The sequence below is a fragment of the Echinops telfairi genome, unplaced genomic scaffold (assembly GCF_000313985.2).
Source record: "Echinops telfairi isolate 266 unplaced genomic scaffold, ASM31398v2 ScPeMD7_14;HRSCAF=57, whole genome shotgun sequence".
Lineage (NCBI taxonomy): Eukaryota > Metazoa > Chordata > Mammalia > Afrosoricida > Tenrecidae > Echinops > Echinops telfairi.
In genome coordinates, this window is record NW_022103911.1 from 606,613 (window position 1) to 610,965 (window position 4,353).

General features: G+C 44.5%; 1 protein-coding gene across 1 annotated transcript in view; it reads left to right on the forward strand.

The window, feature by feature from the left end:
• BBS12 (Bardet-Biedl syndrome 12) overlaps nucleotides 1-4,353 on the forward strand; it is an 8,738-nt gene that overhangs the window by 492 nt on the left and 3,893 nt on the right. The window lies entirely within an intron of this gene.

Sequence of the window (4,353 nt, forward strand, 5' to 3'; positions counted from 1 at the left end):
TGTGTGTGTGTGTGTGTGTGTGTGTGTGGTGGTTGCTTTTGGTTATAGCTGTGAGGTTTTGTGTGTGTGTGTGTGTGTGTGTGTTGTGTTTGCTTTTGGTTATCCTCCACAGTGCTTGGTGCTTGGGCAGGGATCTGGCAGGAGCCACTGGACCTGTTGTCATCAGTGGATACTGACTGATGGTGTCCCCATGTGTATCAGGAGTAGAACTGCCCTCCATTGGATTATCCATCATTCCTTTACGGGTCTTAGACCTTCAGGCTTTCCTGGCACCTCTGGGTGCTCTTGACCTTCCAACTGTTATTAACAGTTGACTGTTTAGCCATTAGCACCACCTAAGGTCTCCTGTGGGAGCCCTAGTGGCTCGGAGTGTTTACCCTTGGGCTGCATCCCCAAGGTCAGCTGTTCGAAATCACCAACCACCCCACTGGGAGAAAAATGGGACTTTCTACACCTGTAAACAGTACAGTGTTAGAAACTCACAGGGGTAGTTCTATCCTGTCCTATACTGTCACTAAGTCGACGTCAACTCAACGGCAATGAGAAAGGCATAGTGGGCTTCTTTCGATATTCTTTCCCAACACCCATATCCAAATGCACCCATGCTTCTGCCTTGCTTTTCACTTTCCAGCTTTTACATGCATATCAAGTGGTTGAACATACCATGGCTTGAGGAGCCCTGGTGTTGTCATGAGTCCTGCGTTGGGCTACTACCCACAAGGTCATCAGTTTGAATTCGCCAGCTACTCTGCAGAAGATGAAGCTTTCTACTCCCATAAAGGTTTGCGCTCTTGGAAAATCCACAAGGACAGTTCTACCCTACCCTCTAGGGTCACTGTGAGTCAGAATGGACTTGATGGCAGTGGTTGGTGGGTGGGTTGGTTGGTTGGTTGGTTGGTTGGTTGGCTGGCTGGTTGGTTGGTTGGTTGGTTGGTTGGTTGGTTGGTTGGTTGGTTGGTTGGACGGACTCTTAGTGACTGGCCTAATGCAAAAGTCAGAGGTGCGAACCCAGAGGCTGATCCTGGAGGGAGAAAAGGTGCTTCCCTAGGGATTTCAGCCTAGAAAACCATATAGGACGGTGTCCTCTCTAAGTCTGAGTCGGCTGATCTTAAAGTATATCCTGAACCATACTCTTCATCTTTGAGGATAACTCTAGATATAGATTAACCTGTGATGTGGGCACTATCAGAGAAAATGCAAAAGTCCAAGAGTTGTTTGCTTTGGAGCACTAAGGATTTTAAAAATTGTGATAAAATAATATGACTCAAAAACTCATAAGGTTTTAGACTACAAAGGGAAGCTTATGTTATTTATAATCTTAGCTCCAGTATCCAAATAACAGGGAGCTGAGGACTCAGTGCAGGTGATTTTATTATAAGCAGCTTTGTCAGTTAAGAGGCATCTCTTATTCAAGTTATTTTTATTGAGGTAAATTCATTCGATGACAGGTTTTTCCTAATTATGTTAGATGGGATTCTGAAATATTGCCTGGAATACAGCCAAGTGCTCCGGAGCTTCCCATAAAAGTGTACTTTTGTTGTTGTTGTTTCATAATCAAATCGATCCCTTCCCTTCATTCCTCTTATATATTTTCACCTAGATAATTACATAAGCTTTTTAACTTAACCTCTTTGCCTCCAATCCGGTGCTTGTCCAATGAGTACTTTACATTGTTGTCAGAGTGGCACTGTATCCATAACATACATTATTATTATTATTATTATTATTATTAACACAAGTTGACTCTGACTTGCACTGACCCTACAGGAAAGAGTAGAACTACCCCTGTGGATTTCCTAAACTGCAAATCTTTGTGGAAGTAGAAAACTTCATCTTTCTCCTTCAGAGAAGCTGGTAGTTTAGAACTGCTGACCTTACGTTTTCTCAGTGTCAGATGTAGAAACTGAGGAACAGCTAAGTAACTTGCTGAATTGACACAGCTAGAAAACAGTAACGTTCTAACCCAGGCTTAGAGATTCAGAGTGCTCACACGCTGCATCAAGCTATGTATATCTTAATCTAAGCATTTCACATCCTGACGTAAAACACTTCAGTGGTTCCCACTACAGGATCAAGTTTGAGCTCATTGGCTTGACACATAATGTCTTAAGGGGTTTGACTTTTTTCCTCCTTCTAGAGCAGTGGTTCATAACCTTCCTAATGCTGAGACCCTTTAATATAATTCCTCATGTTGTGGTGACTCTCCCCCTCAGCCATAAAATTGTTTTTGTTGCTACTTCCTAACTGTAGTTTTGCTATTATTATGAATCAGGCGACCCCTGTGAAAGGGTCGTTCAACCCCCAAAGGGACTTGCGGCCCACAGGCTGTTCTAGAGCTTCAGTGTCCACTATTCCTCACTAAATTCTTTATATTCCTCTAAAACCAAACTGCTATGTTACATCATCAAACTCAGAGCCAAACGCAGTGCCATCAAGTCAATACCTACTCATGGAAACCCTATAGGACAGGTCAGAACTGCCCCTGTGATGTCCAAGACTGCAAACCTTTGTCTTCTGCTTGTGGAGCAGCTTGTGGTTTCAAACTGCGGACCTTGTGGGGAGCAGCCCAACTTGTGTTGCCACTGCACCATCATTACATAGTGCCGTCTTCACATGTATGTGCATGTACTATCACCCCTTCAGTTTACTAACTTCAAAATCAGCTCAAAGATTGCCTTCTTTTGGAAACATACTATCTGCATGTCCACTTCCCCTGTTATCACAGGCTCCTGTGATGGTTAATGTAGGTGGCTAGGCCATGTCTCAGTATTTTGATAATGATTGTATAATCCTCTTCCATTTGGTGATCTCATGTGAGCAGCCAGTCCCCAGACAATTTCCTTGGGAATGTGGCCTACATCCGATATATGTATATGGATGGCCTGGAAAAACTTGCTGTCTGCCCTACATTTGTCTTATCCTCTAAGTTAGTCTAACTCTAACACGCTGGTTCTGGATTCGAGAAGCCTTCGCCCAGCTCCTTGATTTGCAAATTTTGGATTAGCCTGCTCCCACAACCCCATAAGCCAGCAGCCTGGCCTGATAATTTGGGGTTTGTCCACCCTTGAAATCACGTGAAACAAGGGAAGCCTCCAGGCTACCACCTGAACCATTGATTTGGGACTTGCCAGCCTCCACAATTGTGTGAGGCAATTCTTTCAAATAAACTATGGATTCATATGCTCCACTGGTGGACTCACCTGGCCATAATCGTTATAATGCCCTCCCAAATGACTGAGTGGGAGCATGTACATAAGGTGTATGGAAACAGCAACCCTTTGAGAATCCACATCAGATTTGCTGGCACAGTTTCCTCGCATGGATTTTACAGATACAAGAAAAATATGGGTAATTTATAGGAGAGTGGCCAGAAGTGATTGGGAAAGGACTAGCAGGACAGAGATGCTTAGATCAGAAATAGGATCAGAATGTAGCGAACATTGACACAGAGGTTCTAATGCAGCACTATAGGAAGTTGCATGGACCCATGGACCCATGGAAACTCCTACTTGTCCCCAAGTTTTAAGGAGTCTGAAACAAATTTTATTCTGTTCACCTCCACTTGGAAGAATTTAATGATGGACATTCCCACCTGGGACCATTTGATGCAGAGGCTCGGCTAGTTGATCAATAAAATAAATCAAGGTTCTAAATGTGCCATCTCAGAAGCAGGAATAGAGCACCCATTACCATCAAGCAAGAAGAATCAGGTGTGGAACACATTCTGTGGGCCCCAAGATCCCTGCGAGGTGAACCTCCTCAATCCAGGAGACAGCTGTGAGCAGCAGAGGAGCAGCAGCAACAGCACTAAAAGCCCAAGATACAGTAGTGGCCTTCCTGCCTCGCAGAGCAATGAAAGCTGAGTGCCTTCAGGTGATAGATAGTCTTGCTTGTAGAATGGAATACCTCCAGGCCCTTAATTAAGGCAGCAAAGCAGACCCGGGAGGGAAGCTCAGGGAGAAAGCAAAGGGGGCCATTGACACCCTGGAGGGTCTTGGGGGAAGAAGGAGGTGGGGAGAAGGGTGTGGTGAGCAGAAGGCACCATGGCCTGGGGAACAACTAGGGAATTGAAACCAACATCTAGGAGGGTGTAAAGATCTTGTGAGTATTAGAACAGCACCATTCTAGCTGAGAGGAAGTACTAAGAGGTGGAAGAAGGAGGAAAAAAGTGATGGTGGGGCAGAAGGCAAAAGGAAACAGAGGTAGGCTCTAGGAAGCAAAGCTCTAGATAGAGGTATTAACAGAGATGGATACTTCTGTAAATACATTAATCCATAAAAATAGAGGTATTGGCTTATGTACATGTATTTATAAGGCAATACACTGAGGCTGCAGATGGGCCTTGGGCCTCAC